General features: G+C 43.7%; 1 protein-coding gene and 1 long non-coding RNA gene across 2 annotated transcripts in view; one reads left to right on the top strand and one right to left on the bottom strand.

Annotated features, from left to right (window-relative positions):
- Positions 1 to 9,460, bottom strand: part of LOC120519132 — a 69,101-nt gene extending 59,641 nt beyond the window's left edge. The window contains exon 1 of the long non-coding RNA XR_005631392.1: positions 9,356 to 9,460. This is a non-coding gene — a long non-coding RNA (uncharacterized LOC120519132). The remainder of the gene's footprint in view (positions 1 to 9,355) is intronic.
- Positions 1 to 19,823, top strand: part of tmem238a (transmembrane protein 238a) — a 36,077-nt gene that overhangs the window by 5,104 nt on the left and 11,150 nt on the right. The gene's annotated exons all lie outside the window — the stretch shown is intronic.

Here is a 19,823-nt window from a genome sequence, read left to right as displayed (position 1 = left end):
TTACTGTGAGGCAGCAGCGCCACCGTGCCACAGAATGGTTACCCGCTAAATCAATGTTTTACTCTGGTGGACCAACTGAATGTGTAATTTTCCAGAATGCCCCTCTGTCAAGACTCCAGCAACAGGCCCCTTGGTTCAGTGGGTCACATGCCTTAACAATAAACATATAACTCAGAGGGTGATATTATTAAGTTCACATAAAGTTGTGTTACTAAAACATATTCCTCAAGGACCCACTCCTAGTCATTTTTAACCCACCTTATCATTTCTTGCAGTTTTCAGCCTGACAGGTAATAACCTCCCAGTGTGCCAATCCAGAATATTCTACGGTTCAGCAGCCCGCCCCTGCTGTTCCCTTTTTACTTCACTTTCAAAACTTCCCATAAGCACAGTAGCTCTCTGGACAGCTAAGATGGCGCTTCCCTTTGTGAGTCCACTCATTCCATTAAGTCATCCGGAGTCCTTATTTACAAAGAAAACACGCAGACACGGGGAGAACATGCAAACTCCATGCAGGGGGGACCTGGGACGCAAACCCAGGTCTCCTAACTGCGAGGCAGCAGCGCTACCCACTGCGCCACCATGCCACCCTTTGCTGTTTAGGTTCTGCACCTCTTGCTCATTTACTCTTTTGAAACAAGACTTTCCCAAAGGTTTCCTCTGGTGTTAATAACACCTTCATGGCATCAGTACTGTGAGAGCTCATCTATGCAACTGACTTACTAACATAACTTCATTTTGGAATTGTCTGAGTCCGCTGACGCGAGACCTACGGTATTTCTCTTCATATCGCGTATTGTACTTCACTATAACATCCATGAATCCTTCATAAAAGTTATATGAAGGGTATAAAAGTATAAAATGCATGCAAGAAAGCAATGAATTATGAAATAAAATGATGTTCTTTCTAGATGCATAAGTATTGATTTGGCTACAGAAACAAGCTATTAAAACGTTAGTGTGTTTGTTGCCTAAAGTTAGGTTGGGATGGAGCAGCTCAGAGCTAAACGGACATGAATTCAAATCCCAGTTCAATCAATCCAAGTGAGGAGTTTGTACTTTCTTCCGTTGTGTATGTGGATTTTCTTCAGATACCCCAGCTTCCTCCCACATCCCCACAATGCACGTGGTAAGGTAACTGGTGACTCTCAATTGGCCTGTTATGAACACGTGTGATTTATCGCGGACGGACATCAGTTACTGCCTTGTGTCCTGTGTTGCTAGGAAAGGCTCTGCCTCCCTACAGCCCTGTAACGAAAAATAAAGTTTAGAAAACAAATGGACTTGACCCAAAAATACTGCAGCAGCAATCCAACTACTTGAAATGTAGGTGAAAACACCTGACCTACACCAAGCTGTAAAATTATACTTTATTTCTTGTGAAATCATCTGGTGTTTGCCCCATTTCAGTTATGCATACCGCGATGAAACGCAGTTGCACTTAGAAAAAAATTTTCCCAATTTGGATGGACCTCATTTTTGTAACAATGCAATTATCAGGGTCAGGTCAATTAGGGAGAACCGTCTGCTGGGATTTTTCTCGGTGCCCTAGTTTTCCTCTCACGTTCCAAAGGCGTGCAGGTTGCCTTGCAGTGACATAGTGAGCTTGCTGAAGACCCCTGTGCAGCACCCTGGCCATTCTGGGCCCCTCCTGTCTAAAACATCCATCCATCCGTTATCCAACCCACTATATCCTAACTGCAGGGTCACGGGGGTCTGCTGGAGCCAATCCCAGGGTGCAAGGCAGGAAACAAACCCTGGGCACACACATGGGACAATTTAGGATCACCAATGCACCTAACCTGCATGTCTTTGGATTGTGGGAGGAAACCACGGGGAGAACATGCAAACTCCACACAGGGAGGACCAGGGAAGTGAACCCGGGTCTCCTTACTGCAAGACATGCCACCATGCCACCCTCTGTCTAATACATCCATCCATCCATCCATCATCCAAATCACTATATCCTAACTACAGGGGTCTGCTGGAGCCAATCCCAGCCAACACAGGGAGCAAGGCAGGAAACAAACCCTGGGCAGGGCACCAGCCCACTGCAGGGCACACACACACACGGGGCAATTTAGGATCGCCAATGCACCTAAGCTGCATGTCTTTGAACTGTGGGAGGAAACCCACACAGACACGGGGAGAACATGCAAACTCCACACAGGGAGGACCCGGGAAGCGAACCCAGGGCTCCTAACTGAGAGGCAGCAACGCTACCCACTGCGCCACCGTGCCACCCTCTCTCTAACACAACTGTTACTAATTTATTCACCACTAGATCATAGGGTCCGGCTGGGCAGTGGTGTCCAGGACCGTGTCATTATCACATCACACGCTGGTGACAAACAAACCGGCTCTCGAAATGGAATTTGTAATAACTTTTTTAATCACTTTATTTCAGCAGCTATAAGATAGCAAAAGTAAAATAAATTGTGGGAATATGATGTGAGAGGTGTGGGTAGCAGTAGTCGTACATAAAAATATGTAAGATGTGGACCCGCTTACTTTTCCAAGACAACTTTGCGAAGGAAGATGATTAAAAAGTGACGTTAGCTAGAAAATAGAAACTGTTCTGTGCTATAAAATGAAGCCATTTCAGTTTGTAACAAATTAAAACGACAACACCGGCCTACAGGATACTACTACACAGTCGACCTGCTTTACACAAGTTCTGAGAAAATGGACATCATAAAGTGAGGTGTCAATGGTTCCAAGAGAATTTCCCTGGTCGGTAGGAGATTGCTTTCTCATATATACAGTATTGCCTGTTTGTCTTTAGTAGTTTCTCCATTTTTAGCGGTTTTAGCAGATAGCACCTGATCTGAAGCCGTTGTATCGCTACTTCCAGACTCGGTAGCTGCAACCATTTCACTCACTGCACTGTCTGCATAACCTGCTTGCAATTGTTGCGACGATTCGCCAGCATCAGCATTGTCAGTTACCACCACTGGTCCTTGCTCAGTTTTGAGAAAGGTAGAAATCTCGGTAAGCTTAGCGTTTGTCAATTCCTGTTGCAGGCGTGACTTACGTTTAGCAGCAAGTCAAGTCAAGTCAAGTTGGGGAGCGTGCACTGGTACCGCGTGTTGCCACACCCACCACACGATGAAACAACTCGGGATCCCGGTTGGCAACACCCCAGGCGGACACGCAGTCCAGTCCCGCCCTCCAGAAATGACCCTCTATCTGCCTCAGCTGGTGTTACATGGGCGACCCCTTGGCCTGGTCCAGCCACTCGGGTCCCCAACAATGAGTGATCTCATGAGCCGGATCACCCTCGAGGAAACGCGCCACATGGCTGTAGTGCCGTAAGTGACGCTCCCTCACAATGCAGGTCAAGTGCCTCATTCGGGACTCCATGAGCAACACAAAGTCAAACCAGCGGGACTCAAGGATTTTCCGGAGAGACACAAGGAGTCCAGTCTTCGTCTCAGGTCACTGGTTAGCGTCCATGTCTCGCAAAACATATAGCAAGACAGGAAGCACCAGGACTCTAAAGACTTGGACCTTCGTCCATTTGCAGATATTAGGAGCGGCACACACCCCTTTCCAGTGACCTCATGACCCCCCATGTTCTCCTAATCTGTCTACTGACTTCATAGGAAGAATCACCAGAGACATGAGTGTCACTACCCAGGTAAGTTAACCTCTCAACCTCTCGTCCTGGACGCCTAATGTGGCTGTTGGCTTTTGTTCCAACCCGATTCACAATCAGTGATAATTATTGATCTCACTGAATTAGCTGCTCTTTGTTTTTCTCTTTTATTGTTTTGCTTTGAGAAGAGCGCAGCAGTGTGATTTTTTAACTTATGATTTTAATTGGATTCCTAGCAGCAAGCTGTATTTTCCCAGGTTTTACAGAATGTTTTGGAATTAACGTACAACCCCAATTCCAATGAAGTTGGGACGTTGTGTAAAATGTGAATAAAAACAGAATACAATGATTTGCAAATCCTTTTCAACCTATACTCAATTGAATACAGCTTTTTGGAACGTGCTGCAGGCATCAAATTCAAAATGAGTGAAGATTTACCAAACAACAATAAAGTTTATCAGTTTGAACATTCGATATCTTGTCTTCGTATTGTATTCAATTGAATAGAGGTTGAAAAGGATTTACAAATCATTGTATTCTGTTTTTATTTACGTTTTACACAACGTCTCAACTTCATTGGAATTGGGGTTGTAGAAACTCCAAAACTAAGTTTGGTAATTGTACATTAGAATGTGCTGAGCATTTTTGTACTGTACGCCATGAGGATACAGTAATCCCTACTCGATCGCGGGGGTTGCGTTCCAGAACCCCCCGCAAAAGGTGAAAATCCGCGAAGTAAAAGCCATATGTTTATATGTTTATTTTTATATATCTTAAGCCCTTATCAGCTCTCCCACACTCGTATAAACTTTCCCCGCACAGTCATACAGCATAAGCCCTTTGTATTCTCTTAGATATTAGGTAAGATTCGTTGAAATTATGTATGTAAACACACTGTTTATATACAGTAAAACTTAAATATTATTTAAAGATATCGAGCGTCTCCGATATCACATATGTTACAGCCATTACAACAGACAGGCCACCAGCAATAAATACGTACAATGCAAGAAAAATTATATAAAATATGTGTACAGTTACAACTAAATGTATGTACAGTACATGTACTAAGTGCTGTACGTAGAAAATTAATTATAGTTACTCACCAACAACGACACGACGACTTGTCCGATAACGATGAGTTTAGTTTTACTGCACAACAAACGAGCAGCTCTTCTAAAGATTCCTCTTCAGGTGATTGTGTAGCACCGCCGTTGTTCTTCTTCAATCCAAATCCCTAAAGCAGATTCTATCCGGACTACCGCCTTATTACGTCCACTTACAACTCGTTTTGCACCCTGGTTAAAGGACACTGCGGCCATAGATCTTATATTCTTTTCATCCTTTTTAAATAAAAAGAATTGTGGACTCATTGATGCCGTAATGACGTCCTACAGCGGTGTAGCTGTTCCCTTCCTTTCAACATATCCAAAACTTTTACCTTTTCGGAAATCGTTAGCATCTTCCATTGGCGCTTGGGCACGGCCCCTGAAGCAGTAGCAGGAGCAGATCGTTTAGGAGACATAATGAAGGGCTTGACTACGCACAAAGATGAACACAAAAGAGCACAAAAGTTAACTCTTTACACAGCGAAACACGTTGATACTGAATGAGCGACACAAGACTTCCTGGTTACCTCAGCAGAATCGAATTCGGCGCTCCGTCGCTGAGCCAATCAGCACACAAGAACTTAACTGCATGCTCTGATTGGGCAGCTTCTCAGCATCCACCAGTGGCGTCCCTTGTATGAAATCAACTGGGCAAGCCAACTGAGGAAGCATGTACAGGAAGTCAAAAGACCCATTGTCCACAGAACCCGCGAAGCAGCGAAAAATCTGCGTTATATATTTAGTTATGCCTTCATATAAAATCCGCGATAGAGTGAGGCCGCGAAAGTCGAAGTGCAATATAGCGAGGGATTACTGTAATTGAGTGTCTTTTTAAACTTTGGTTTTAAGATTTTCATCATGATTTTTATTGTGCTTTTCCAGGTGTTCCAGTTATTTAACCCATTATTTGCTAATAAACATGTTGATGGGTCTGATGCTGAAGTAGCTTCAGCTTATATTTTTTGAAGTTGTTCAAATTGTTATTTATACTTCTACAATCAAAATATAAAACTCACAGAAAATACTTATGCGCTGCATTATTAACTCTGTAACAACACTTATAAATAATGGAGTAGGGATGAAATTGGTCAGCGTTACCAAACCATCACTTGTTGAGGTATTTTATTTGGGTTTTCCCAAGCCCACACTGCCCATTGTCTGCTCACTGGGGGCTACACTGCGAATGTTTGCTAAGGACCCTCATAGTAATCCCCACATTGGGCCAGTGTGTTATTTAATTGGGCTACCCCAAGTCCACATTGCCCATAGTCTGCCATAGGGTGTCGCTGTGTATATGTATGCTACAGACCCTCATAGTGGCACCCACATTGGGGCAGGGCGGTATTTAATTAGGTTTTCCCAAGTCACACTGCCCATGACCTGCCCATAGGGAGTCACTCTGTGCATGTTCACTGCTGCCCCTCATAATAGCCTGCACATTGGGGCAGTGTGGTATTTAATTGGGTTTTCCAAAGCCCACACTGTCCATGTTCTGCCTACAGGGGGTCACTATGGGCCTGTTTACTACGGCCCCTTGTGGTAGACCCCACATTGGGCCAGTATGATATTTAATTGGGTTTTCCCAAGTCCACATTGACCAAAGTCTGCCCAAGGTGTACCACTGTGTGTATGTTTCCTAGAGACCCTCGTAGTAGACCCCACTTGGGCCAGTCAGGTATTTAGTTGGGCTTTCCTAAGCCCATACTGCACCATTGGGTGCGTGATTGCTGCTGCTCCTCATTGTGGCCCCCTCATTGGGCCAGTGTGATATTTAATTAGCTTTTCCCAAGCACACATGACCATAGTCTGCCCACAACGGACCACTGGTTGCTGGGTTTCACCATTCAGTGATGTTTGCATGGGTGTTTGTTCTGCATGTTGCTAATTTTCTTGATTAGGTTACAATTACAGAAGCAATCTAAATAGAAAAGGGCAACTAAACCCATGTAGGTGGCGATGTGGTAGTGTTGATGCTTTGTAGTAAGGAGATTGTGGGTTCACTCTCTGGGTCCCCCCCTGTGTGGAATGCACCTTGAGTAGCGATAAAAGCACTAAATAAATGTCTTCTTCTGACGGCTGCTCCTACTAGGGGTCGCCACAGCGGATCATCTTCTTCCATATCTTCCCGTCCTCCTCATCTTGCTCTGTCACCCTCATCACCTGCATGTCCTCTCTCACCACATCCATAAACCTTCTCTTAGGCCTTCCTCTTTTCCTCTTCCCTGGCAGCTCTATCCTTAGCACTCTTCTCTCATACCCAGCATCTCTCCTCTGCACATGTCCAAACCAACGCAATCTCACCTCTCTGACTTTGTCTCCCAACCATCCAACCTGAGCTGACCCTCTAATGTCCTCATTTCTAATCCTATCCATCCTCGTCACACCCAATGCAGATCTTAGCATCTTTAGCTCTGCCAACTCCAGCTCTGTCTCCTGCTTTCTGGGCAGTGCCACCGTCTCCAGCCCATATAACATAGCTGGTCTCACTGCCATCCTGTAGACCTTCCCTTTCCCTCTTGCTGATACCCGTCTGTCACAAATCACTCCTGACACTCTTCTCCACCCACTCCACCCTGCCTACACTCTCTTCTTCACGTCTCTTCCACAATCCCCATTACTCTGTACTGTTGATCCCAAGTATTTAAACTCATCCACCTTCGCCAACTCTACTCCCTTCATCCTCACCATTCGATTGACCCCCCTCATGTATTCTGTCCTGGTGGTCCTACTGACCTTCATTCCTCTCCTCTCCTCTCATATCTCCACCTCTTCAGGGTCTCCTCAGCCTGCTCCCTACTCTCGCTACAGATCACAATGTCACCAGCAAACATCACAGTCCATGGGAACTCCTGTCTAATCTCATCTGTCAACCTGTCCATCACCATTGTAAATAAGTAAAACAGTGCTATATAAATGTAAAGAATTATTATTATTATTACTAGAGGAAAAACAACAAAAGACAGTTGACCATGGAAAGCAAGCACAAAATACAAGCATTTCTAAATGTCTTAGGAATGTAAAAATCAGTTTTTTTTGTAATACAGAACAAGTAAAAGAAGGAAAAGATGAACTAATTAAATGATACGGGTTAGCGAGGAAGTGACTCTGAGTGTAAAACAAGTTGAAACACAAATTTGCAGCCACTGGGGTCCCCGAGACTAACTTTGAGAACCATGGCCCCCACATTCTAACGCGGGCCCCTAGGCCACGATCTCTGGCGGGCCCTTCACCTAGGGTAAACGAAAACGTGATACCCAATAGGATTTAAATGTAGGTATACAATTTAGTTGAAGATCCGTACGGTACTATGACGCTTAGTTTTTCATGTACTCCGGCATTTTTGATATACTTTTCTAATGTAGGGTTTCCTATAGGACATTTTCCGACTAAAGTAATGGCGGTTGCCGCAGGCCTCAATTTTCTTGCAAAAAGCCGGAAATTACGTCTTTTTGAAAATGGCGGCAATTTTGAAAAAAATTTAAATTTTAACTTTAACTCTTTATATCTCCAGAAATAAGTGACGTAAATGTTTCATTTTTTTGTGTAGTATTTCTTATTTAATTGTGTTTAAAACCATGTATAATTTGTTTAAGTTTATTGTTTATAATATTTATAAATAAAGAATATATAAAACTATATGACACCAAATCAGCAATTAATATCAAAATGTTCGACCAGTGGAGAGGTCTATGTTTTATTTGGATTCGTAAAATGTCAAAGCGAGAAAGTTGTAGAAAAATGTACGTAGACATTTTTTTATCTGAAACTTTTTTGATATTGTTTTTACTTTTCAAAATATGTTATGCTGAAGTAGACACTCAACGCTGTAGGATCAATTCTTGCTTTCTGTTCATACGTTTTGTTTGTGCACGATATCTACTCATCCCGCACCGGGACCCCAGACTGGAGCCCTGTCAGCCCTCCACCCCCTCCCCCTTGTGGTGGCCATGTTGAGAACTACTGAACCAGCCAGTCTAACCCCTCCTGCAACCCCCTAAGTAATCCCAGTTGACAGATTTAAGAGTTCAGATCCTGCTGCACAACAGCTTTTAGGCAAATCCCGGCCTCCAGAAGCTATGACAACGACACATTCAAACACCGTAACCATCGCCAATATGGAGTTAAACGTTTAAACTTGGTACTTTTTAAACGCACTTCACGGTGATACGCTTTCGCTCAGCATTGCATCGTTTTGCCGTTTTTCTTTTTGTGAACAGTGACATCTGGCGTTTTAACGATATATAAACTTTCGCATTCCTGCACTTACAAAACTGAGAACAGCATAGAATGGCAGAACAGCTAATACCGGGGATTTCTGCCTGTCACGTACACCTGTGGCGTCTGGGCTTAATCTGTAAAACGTAGCATGGCGTAAAGACGAAGGAACTGGAAGACAAAACCGCTTCACCGCATTCATTTTCACATGTTGATTTGTAATGATGGGTTCACTGCATATCGACCGAACGAATCTTGGCCCTCGCTCTCACATTGCTGCAGCCCACCGGATGGACGTGAAAGGCTAGCACGAATGTCATCTGCGGGGCGGCGGAGTCACTTCACGTTCGAAATCTCACAAGATAAATTATTTTTTGCAATACCCTTTTTTTTTGGAAGGAGTGAAGCTTTAGGGTCTGCGCGTAGTTCCTACCTTAGTCTTAGTTTGTTTCCTTCGGTCGCAGCTAGCACGGACAGCGCCGAACCTTACGGTCGCATCTCCCTCGGTCGTCTCCGTGCTTGGCGTTGCCATGGCGACGTCCCTGCCTCAGCCGGCCGCGCGCACGGGCGCGTTACAAGTGGCAGCTTGCCAGGTTCGCCGAAGTGCGAGTCCCTCAAAGGCGGCCATTTACAACGATGCTGAGAGAAAGAAAAGAGAGAGAGAGAGAGATGGAAAATCGAGGCACTCAGCAGGCATTCATTAAACTGTCTTCAGCCTTCTCGCTAAGTGGATTTCTCTGTCGGAATTGTAACGAGATGAAAAGGAAGCGGCGCGCGCAAATGTGTGCCGCAGCCCAAAGCGAACAGCTTGAAACTTCTCTCTGTTGGATTCGGATGACTTGGGCGGCATCAAGGCATTTCTTTATATAACAATGACAGTAAGGCGATGTCTTAAAGTAGATTGATACCATCAAACTATCACAAGTAGTCCAAAACTCAGATTTTACAATTTCGTAATCGTTTTTTTTTCCCACGGTGCAAATGTATCAGTAATTGCCCATCATGGACGATCTACTATATATATGCTTAAGTAACGGAAAGTGTAAACCTGTCCATGAAAACACCGGGTTTCTTCATTTTCTTTTGTAAAATGTAGTACATTGGGTATAGAAAAGAATCCCCCGAAATATTCCCTTTTTTTGCTTTACAGCCTTAAATGAAAACACGCAAACCAATATTTCTTCCCAGCTTTACTTACTCAATGTAACCTACAACATCCAAGTGAAAAATATCACAGCTACAGTTCAGAAAAATGATAAAAAATCAAAAACAAGACCTGCTGAGATTAATAAGGGATCCCCCCCATGTCGATGTCATTTTGTTGAACCCCTTGAGTCTGTTGATTCTTCTCTATCAGCTTTGCACATCTAGATTGTGCCCACTCAATATTTGCCCCCCAATCTTCTTTACAGTTTAACTGTTCAAGTTTGCTCTCATTGGCTGGTGAGCGTTGGTGGTCTGCCATCTTCAGATCTTTCCTCTGATTTTCACTGTGATTTAGGTCTTGGCTCTGATTGGCCACACCAGGACGTTCACTTTTTTCTCCTTCAGCCACTCAGTTTTGCTGTGTGCTTCGTGTTGTTGTCGTGTTGCAAGGTGAACATTCTGCCCATCTTCAGCTTTCTGGCAGAGGGTGGCAGGTTTTCCTTGACAGTATTTTGCCCCATCCATTTTTCCTTCTACCCTAACAAGAGCCCCTGGCCCCCCACAACAGGCTGCTGCCCCCTCCATGCTTTACTGTAGGTATGGCGTGTTGTGGGTGGTGAGCTGCATTGGTGTCGAGGCCACATAGTTTGATTTTGGGCTCATCTGACCATAAGTCCTTCTTCCACTTGGCATCAGAATCTTCAGGGTGCATTCTGGCAAAGCTCAGACAAGCCTTAATGTGGCCTTTCTTGTGAAGTGCGACCCTCCCGAACAAGCCAGAATGGTGGAGTGCTTGTGAAATTGTCACCTGCACACCATTAATGACCACTCTGTGCCATCAAATCCTGTAACTCCTTCAAAGTGGCCATTGGCCTCCTGGTAGCCTCTCTTACCAGTTTCCTCCATGCTCTTCCATCCAGTCTGGAGGGTCCAGGGAGGGTCCTAGTAGTACCAAACACTCGCCACTTCTTTATGATGGACTTTACTGAGCTCCTTGGGATTGATAAAGCCTTCGAGATGTTTTGTCTCCATCTCCTGCCTAATGTCTGTCCACAACTCTATCCCCGAGATCTTTTGAAAGTGACCTGCCACCTTACTCTTATTCTATGTTAATTAATGTTGACTTATTTTTTTACTGTGTCTTTTATTTTTCTATTCTTCATTATGTAAAGCACTTTGAGCTACATTTATTTGTATGAAAATGTGCTATATAAATAAATGTTGTTGTTGTTTGCTGTGAGTTGCACTACCAAGGACGGGAATGAATGGTCTAGGAACAGCTTCACTAATCGCACTCATTACAACTGAGCTCAGCCAGTAACCAGGGTCTGCAATGGAAATGGTGGGCACTGACACCTGATGGAGTTTAGCGCTCCCTTTATTAATCTCAGTATGTCTTGTTTTTGATTTTTTTATATTCTTCTGAACTGTAGATGTGATGTCTTTCACTTGGATGCTAGAGATTGCATTGAATAAGTAAAGCTGGGAAAAATATTCAGTTGTGTGTTTACATTTAAGGCTGTAAAGCAAAAAAATGGGAATATTTCAAGGGGTGGGGGGATTCTTTTCTATACCCACTGTATCTGTTTTTTAAATGGGATGTCACCTATTTTGGTGCACAAATATCCAATCTTGGAAGGCATACGGGTGGCACAGTGTATTACCTTGCAGTTCTCAAGGCCTGAGCACATCCTGTGTGGAGTTTCCAGGTTGCCCAACTCTGTATGGACTTGATAGATAGATAGATAGATAGATAGATAGATAGATAGATAGATAGATAGATAGATAGATAGATAGATAGATCTTAATTTTAGTGTAGTAGGCAAGATAACATAGATAGATAGATAGATAGATAGATAGATAGATGTGAAAGGCACTATATAATAGATAGATAGATAGATAGATAGATAGATAGATAGATAGATAGATAGATAGATAGATAGATAGATAGATAGATAGATACTTTATTAATCCCAAGGGGAAATTCACATAATTCTTGGCTCTCACAAAATAAAATACATGTCAGTTCAGTTTGAATCTCTAAAGTTTTTGCACAGATGTGTGAAGAGTGTACCTTAGGATGGACTACCACCCTGTCCAGGGTTCATTCATGCCTTGCCCCCCAGGGCTGCGAGGATAAACTCCAGCACACCCCTTAACCGGATCTCAATAAGCAGGTAAAAAAAAAAAATGAAGGGATATTTTTTAGCCTTTTTGATAATTTGCAATTTGAAGAGAACTAAAATAAATTGTTTGGCAAGTGTATCGATGGATTTGTCATACTGTTAAAAATATGTTGAAGGTTACATTGATGTTTCCAAAAAAATCTATTTGTAAAGGTCAGCAGTTTAAAAAATACTGAATTCTTCTTAGCCCAAGTCCATTATCCATCCATTTTATAAACACATCCTGGTCAACTTCACAGGAAAGTTAGGGCCTATCCCAGCAAGCACTGGGTGTAAGGTAGGAATAGGCCATGGATTGGGCCAGTCCACCGCAGGTTAAACACACACACACACACACACACACACACACTAGGGCCAGTTTAGCAACGGCAGTTCACCTAAAGCCAATGGCACATTATGAGACGTCCAGTCATTGGGTATGTCACACTTGCTAATCTCGACAGTGGAAAAGGTCAAATTAAATGAATAAAAATCGCTGTGCGTGTCGCATTCCACACGCAGCTTAGAAGAGGTCATCCACCTGAAGCTGTGCATGTTTGGGCCCGGCAAGCACTTGGGTGAGAGACACCATCTGGGCTAGCGGTTCTCAAACTGGGGGGCGCTGAAGCTGTACAAGGGAAGCGTTGAATAAATGAACAAGACATCAAAATTAATTTTTTACATTTTTATTTTAAATTTAAATTTGCAAGCATATAATCACAGCGAATGCATTATAAGTAAAATTAAAATAAAACATTTCTAAGGCATAGGGGACTGGGCGGTCTCATGGTCTGGAATCCCTACAGATTTTATTTTTTCTCCAGCCGTCTGGAGTTTTTTTGTTTTTTCTGTCCCACCTGGCCATTGAACCTTACTCTTATTCGATGTTAATTAATGTTGATTTATTTTATTTTCTTATTGTGTCTTTCATTTTTCTATTCTTTAATATGTAAAGCACTTTGAGCTACTGTTTGTATGAAAATGTGCTATAGAAATAAATGTTGTTGTTGTTGTTGTAGATCTGATGACTAATATGCGCCAGCTTTAAAGTACACAGCCCGTCCAGGTTTGGTTTGATATTCGAGATACTCTGAGCTCCTTTTCTATTTGAAGTTTGTTTCTATGACGAGCGGCGCTGCTGCTGCTGCTTTTATAGTCGCGTATTTTCAATCCAGAAAGTTCGAGACGTATCGGTATCTGTTACAGTAGATCAGGGGATAAAGCGGCGCGACTGCACCACCTTGGCAGCGTAGCCAACATTGCCAAATTGAGTTAAATAATTTACTGCGTATTCGGTTATTTTCATGACACAACTAACAGCGGTATAACATTTGTCGGACAAAAATGCGTTCGTCTCGCGCAGATTGACTTCATCGGTGTCCTCGTTTACGAGATTTTTAAAAATGAAAACATATTTAATCGTTTCTTTACATGGAAAAATAATTAAATAAGAATAAATAATTTATTCTTTGTTTTTGGGAATAGAATTACTACCAAAAACCACACAAGGCATTGTAACAGTTATTCAAGCACTTTAAAAAAAATTGCAAATATTTCATCGAAGTTAGCCGAACACATGCAAATCTTATGGAAGTAAAAATGATCGGATACCGCGACACCGCACGAGTGTCAAACCTTTGTTAGTTGTATCAGGGGTTATTGTCATCTTTCTTATATTATGCAGGGGGCGCAGAATTATTTCAGGTAGAAAAGTGAGGATGAAATACGAAAGTTTGTGAACAGCTGATCTAGGAAAAGGTTGGGTTGCTGCTGGAAGAAGGTGTTGTTGAGGCCAGCAGGGGGCGCTTACCCTGTGGTCTGTGTGTGGATCCCAATGCCCCAGCGACGGACGAGGACACTGTGCTGTGAACGCAGCACCGTCCTTTAGATGGGATGTAAAACCGAGGCTCTGACTCTCTGTGGCTATAAAAGATCCCTGGGCATCCTTCGTAAAGAGGTGTACCCCCATGCCCAAGCTAAACTGCCCATTTAGGCCTAGTCATTCTGCCCCCCCTAATCATCCCCTGTCTCTAATTCTCATTCTCTCTCACCACTTCATCACCTAATGTGAGGTGGGTGTGCTGACTCAAATATGGCAGCTGTCACATCATCCAAATGGATGGATGCCACACTTTACTGGTGGCTGAAATGGCTCCCCACTCGCTGAAGCGATTTGAGTTGCGAGAAATGCTCCATACAAATGCAAAGAATTATTATTATTATTATTATTAGCAGCAGAGTTCCCAGTGCGTGAAGTGGGCTAGTACTCAGTTTCTACCAGTACTGCACTGGCACCTGTTCTTAGCGTACCATTGACTGCCAGCCCTCTAGGAGTATTACCCCCCTACACTTCTTTAATCACTGGGTTTGCTTCCCGGGTCCTCCCTGCGTGGAGTTTGCATGTTCTCCCCGTGTCTGCGTGGGTTTCCTCCCACAGTCCAAGGATATGCAGGTTAGGTGTATTGGTGATCCTAAATTGTGCTTGGTGTGTGTGTGTGCCCTGCAGTGGGCTAGCGCCCGGCCCAGGATTTATTCCTGCCTTGTGCCCTGTGTTGGCTGGGATTGGCTCCAGCAGACCCCCGTGACCCTGTGTTAGGATATAGCGGGTTGGGTAATGACTGACTGGCTGACTGACTTCTTCAATCCAATGTTATTTGTATTGCAGCACTCCAAGTTTCAAAGTGGTACCACCACATTTTCTTAGCCTACCATTGTTATCGTGCAGCTTGAAGATTCAAGGGGACCCTCCCCAGCACACACCACAAACAAAGGACCGCCAGTCGTTTAGTTCCACTTCAAGCACTGTGTGTGCTGACCTTTCATCACAGTCGTACTCATCACTTTGGTAAAAGCTAACAGCACGCTGCCCGACTGAGCCAGTGCCGTATGAAAGGGTCAACATCTACGGCATGTTCAGCCACAATTTCGGCCCCTTTTTTCTTTCTTCCATTCTGTTGTGGTACATGAGACATCAGACAAACAAGCGTCTCTTCTGTTTGAGAGATCCAAAACACCGGTGTTCCTTATTCCTCATCCCTGCATTGTATGAATTGTACTTCCGGATGAGCATTCACTGGTGGTCAGCTCTGATAAACACAGAGCCCACTCCTACGACTCAAGACCACATCAGACCTGCTTGGGTTTGTCAGAGCAGGTCACAAACTACTTGGAGTGAAAGCATCTGGAGAGGTTAGCTTGGAGCTAAACGAACAAAGCTTGATGGACTGAATGGTCTCCTCTTGTTTGACAAATTACTTATATTCTTAAGTTCAAGTTTGCTGATGAGCATCTTAAATGGCAGTGCATCTCTTTTTAGTTAGTCAGTCGGTCAGTGTCCAACTCGCTATATCCTAGCACAGGGTCACGGGGGTCTGCTGGAGCCAATCCCAGCCAACACAGGGCACAAGGCAGGAACAAATCCTGGGCAGGGGGCCAGCCCACCGCAGGGCACACCCCCCCCCACACGCCAAGCACTCACTAGGGACAATTTGGGATCGCCAATGCACCTAACCTGCATGTCTTTGGACTGTGGGAGGAAACCGGAGTACACTGCGCCACCATGCCGCCCAGTTCTATTATATAGTGCCTTTCACATCTATCTATCTGTTATGTAGTCAGTCAGTCATCATCCAACCCACTATATCCTAATACAGGGTCACGGGGGTCTGCTGGAGCCAATCCCAGGCAACACAGGGCACAAGGCAGGAAACAAACCCTGGGCAGGGCGCCAGCCCACCACAGGGCACACACACACCAAGCACCTAACCTGCATGTCTTTGGACTGTGGGAGGAAACCAGAGTACACTGTGCCACCATGCCGCCCAGTTCTATTATATAGTGCCTTTTACATCTATCTATGTATTATGTAGTCAGTCAGTCATCATCCAACCCACTATGTCTGCTGGAGCCAATCCCAGCCAACACAGGGCAAGGCAGGAATAAATCCTGGGCAGGGCGCCAGCCCACCACAGGGCACACACACACTAGGGACAATTTAGGATCGCTGATCCACCTAACCTGCATGTCTTTGGACTGTGGGAGGAAACCAGAGTACACTGTGCCACCATGCCGCCCAGTTCTATTATATAGTGCCTTTCACATCTGTCTATGTATTATGTAGTCAGTCAGTCATCATCCAACCCACTATGTCTGCTGGAGCCAATCCCAGCCAACACAGGGCGCAAGGCAGGAATAAATCCTGGGCAGGGCGCCAGCCCACCACAGGGCACACACACACTAGGGACAATTTAGGATCGCTGATCCACCTAACCTGCATGTCTTTGGACTGTGGGAGGAAACCCACGCAGACACGGGGAGAACATGCAAACTCCACGCAGGAAGGACCCGGGAAGCAAACCCAGGTCTCTTTACTGTGAGGCAGCAGCGCTACCCACTGTGCCACCATGCTGCCCGTCTCTTTTTATCATAATCAAAAACAAAAAAAAAAACCTTATCAAATGTTTCCGTTAGCTGACCACTTTAGTTTGATCATCTGCAGTGTACAAGTCTGAGAAAAAAAAAATAACTGCTGTCAGTATGTGAAAGAAAAAAAAATGTAGTTCAAATTCAAAACCACTGTAGACCAGGGGTCAGCAACTGCAGTCCTGGAGGACCACCGTGGCTGTAGGTGTTCATCCTAACCCTTTTCTAAGTGAGTGACCTGTTTTTGCTGCTAATTAACTTCTTTTGAATTCATTTTAATTGAGTTGCTCTTGACGACTCGGACCCCTTCATTGTTTCTTTTTCCATAATTAGCATCCAAACAATAGCGAGACACAAAATGAGCCAAAACAACTGGTGACCATCACACAATATCTGAAAATAAAGAAAGGTGAAGGTCTCAGGAACGCTGATCCGCTCAGGTCACCAAAACATTTTAACGGCGCTCGTAGAAAAGAGAAAATCAGAAATTTCAGTAATGTCTGCTATTATACAATAAGAGCAGCAACAAGCCAAGGAGGTTCAATTAACAAGAATCGGCGCCTAATGAAGCAATTGGTTGGAGTTTGAGACCCTGACTTAGCTGGTCTTCTGTTGGCTCACTCACTTCACATTTCATTTCTGTTTAAGGAAAGAAAGTAAGCAATTCAGGGGAACAAATCTTAAAAAAAAAACCAATTCAATTAAAATGAATTTACAAGACGTTAATTAGCAGCACAAACATTATAAAAAGGGTTAGAATGAAAATCTGCAGCCACGGTGGTCTCCAGGACGGGACTTGGCGACCCCTGCTGTAGATTTCACCTAAAGCATAGCTGCTCAGTCCATGGAGAGCCAATCCAGATGCCGTTTTTTGTTCCAGGAAATTCCTGTTTAATTGGACTACTGTGTCAATTATACCCACTTTTGTTTCCAGTTTTCTACATTTACTGTTTCAACCTAGAAATCCCCAGCATGGGATATTAGTCACCCTTGTTAAATTTCTATAAAACACTAAGTTTTCCTGGTCTTGCAATTTCACTCTCTTATTTATTCTGACATGTTTTTGGTTACTGCGCTGGGTTGGCACCCTGCCCGGGATTGGTTCCTGCCTTGTGCCCTGTGTTGGCTGGGATTGGCTCCAGCAGACCCCCGTGACTGAGAATGGATGGATGGATGTTTTTGGTTATTTAAACCAGGGGTTGCCAAGTCCGGTCCTGGAGGACCACCGTGGCTGCAGGTTTTCATTCTAACCCTTTTTTTTAATTGAGTGCCCTGTTTGTGCTGCTAATTAACTTCTTGTGAATTTATTTTAATTAACTTGTTTTTTAAGATTTGTTCCTCTCAATTGCTTCATTTCTTTCTTTAAATGGCACCCAAACAGAAATGAAACATGAAGTGAGGGAGCCAACAGAAGATCAACTCAGTCAGGGCCTCAAACTCCAACCAATTTCACTCCAACCAGCTGCTTAATGAGGTGCCAGTTCTCATCGTTAATTAAACTCGTTCTTTAATTTCATGTCTTGCTGCTGCTCTTGTTGTGCAATAGCAGACATTTCCAAAATTGTTGATTTTCTCTTTTCTAATATGTTTAAAATGTTTTGGGGACCTGAGCAGATCGGCATTCCTGAGACCTTCATCTTTCTTTATTTTCAGATATTGTGTGATGGTCACCAGTTGTTTTGGCTCCTTTTGTATCTCGTTATTGTTTGGCTGCTAATTAAGAAAAAACAAACGAATAAGTACAATACGATACAATACAATACAGTTTATTTTTGTATAGCCCAAAATCACACAGGAAGTTGCGCAATGGGCTTTAACAGGCACTGCCTCTTGACAGCCCCCCAGCCTTGACTCTCTAAGAAGACAAGGAAAAACTCCCAACAACTCCCAACAACAACAACTCCCAACTCCCTTGTAGGGAAAACATGGAAGAAACCTCAGGAAAGGCAGTTCAAAGAGAGACCCCTTTCCAGGTAGGTTGGGCGTGCAGTGGGTGTCAAAAAGAAAAAGGGGGTCAATACAATACAATACACAGAACAGAACAAATCCTCAATACAGCATAAAAATAACAATTTTAGAAGTACGGAGCAGAATTTAACAGTAGATGATATCACATAATAAGATTTGGATTTGTTTAGAGTCCTGGAGACCTCAGCCATCAAGCTGCCTCCCCCTATTGGCCATTCTACGGCTGAAACAGCCAATCAGACGATCCTCCATCAGGGATGACTTTACCTTAGGCAGGCAAACAACTTGGCAGGTGGGCCGTGGCACCAATTGCCACAATCGAGTACCGAGAACAGAAACAGAATAGGTGAGGGTTAGTATTCAATTATAACTATCATATTATTTATGTTTTAGTGCTAATGACTAATAACAGAGATGCAGTCTGTACAGTTAATCAGCAGCTCTAGTCAGGGTGTGCTAAACTGAAGTAGTGAGTCTTCAGCCGGGATTTAAAGGCTGAGACCGAAAGGGTGTCTCTTATAGAAGCAGGCAGACCAGTCCACAGTTTAGGGGCCCTGTAACTAAAAGCTCGACCTCTCACTGTTATTTTATTTGTTGTTGTTTAAGTGCAACGACCCCTTTGTTGATGCTAGAAATATTAATAAACTCAGCTTCTTGTGTAACTTTTAGGAATTTATTAAAAGTGTATAGTGACTTTCCAACGTCTGTCTGTCCGCTTTTCATGAGAGAACTGCTTAACATTGCTGCTTGACACTGCTTGAACATTCCAATTGATTTTGCGACATCACGCTAAGTATCATAGTTCGCTTATGGTACCGATTTATTTGCACGAATTCGAGAGGCCGAGATCCCTCCTCCCTCACGCAGCAGCCTTGTAGCGTATCTTACCTCTGTGAAACTAGCGAACGAGAGAACTACTTAACAGATTTAGATTGGGCTTTTTTCTAGAATTTGCGTGAACATTCCAATTGATTTTGCGACATCACGCTAAGTACCGTATATGCTCCAATAGAGGCCTCCTGGTGTTTATTTGCAAAACTAGCCTCGGCTCCCGGCGCTTAATAGAGACCGGCTGCTGTTAGAGACCGGCCATTATTAACAAAAACCTTCAGAATGCAATATTTTTTTTTGCGTGTGTCGGTACAGGTAGATACACAACAATATCGGCTAATGTTACAAACAGCTACTTTATTTGAATTT

The sequence above is a fragment of the Polypterus senegalus genome, chromosome 18 (assembly GCF_016835505.1).
Source record: "Polypterus senegalus isolate Bchr_013 chromosome 18, ASM1683550v1, whole genome shotgun sequence".
Classification (NCBI taxonomy): Eukaryota; Metazoa; Chordata; class Cladistia; order Polypteriformes; family Polypteridae; genus Polypterus; species Polypterus senegalus.
This window is presented reverse-complemented; position numbering and strand designations above follow the sequence as displayed.